This window comes from Halyomorpha halys, unplaced genomic scaffold, assembly GCF_000696795.3.
Source record: "Halyomorpha halys isolate HHAL.00 unplaced genomic scaffold, Hhal_1.1 Scaffold336.1, whole genome shotgun sequence".
NCBI classification, from domain to species: domain Eukaryota; kingdom Metazoa; phylum Arthropoda; class Insecta; order Hemiptera; family Pentatomidae; genus Halyomorpha; species Halyomorpha halys.
In genome coordinates, this window is record NW_027107116.1 from 29,314 (window position 1) to 30,387 (window position 1,074).

Below are 1,074 nucleotides of genomic sequence, written 5' to 3' on the forward strand. Positions count from 1 at the left end.
CTGCTCCTTTAACTCTCGGTAACTGTTGACTCCATTTGTAATTCCTTATGCAATTGGCTATTTCTTACAAACCAAGGAGCACCCACTGCGGTTGTTAGGACTTCATTTTGAAAACATTATATTTGTTTTCTTTTTGTAAAGGATGCCGCTCCCCAGACTTCACAGTCGTACATCAGCAGTGGCGTGAGAATTCTTTTAAAAACAAGAACAGTTATTTTTTGTTCGGATTTTCTATTGAGGATAAGAAATAGCATTGCAAACCTTGCGTAGGTTTGAGTTAGTTTGATGTCGATATGGTGATTTCAGGTAAGGCGGCGATCGAGGTGAATTCCCAAGTTTCTTACATGCCGGATTACATTTCACATTTTTACCTATGAGGATTTGTTCCGTGGGTCTGTTGGACGTCTGAGAGTAAATACGTTTGAGGTATATTTTTCAATGTTCAGACTACTCCTCCATTTAGTGAAGTATTGTCGGATATCATTAAGGTAACTTTGTATTTATAGCGATAATATTGATTCATTAAGAATTGAATAGATAGTGAAATTGTATTTTTTTGTAAAAAAAAAATGCTATAGTTTGTCTGGGAGAGTTTCTGTTTTTAGACTAGCGAGGATTAAGATTAACTAAAGGTTAAGATTCATACATATATGGTAGATATATACCTTTTATTTTATTTCAATCAGTTAGAAGATATTTATCAATAACAAGTCCGGTATCTATCTATAAATATAAGGCGGTAAAATAATTAAATATATGTAATATGAACAAAAGCCGTAAGACGTATGAACACACCTCTGTATAAACTTGAGTGAGTGCATCCGGTAATCAATTTTTGAACCGTCAAAAAAATAAAATATTTTATGTATCTCAAACTTGATCGGATTTTAATAAAATCAATTCCTAGTCTAGTTTATTTTTGTATTGCTTTATTGCCAGATCGGCCTGGTGGGCCTTATAACAATTAATAGTGTGATGGTTTAGTCCCCTGCAAAAATAAAACTAACTATTTTGAATATTATTATTTTTAAATGAATGTAAATAGTAAAAATAAATTATTTAGAAAAAATAATC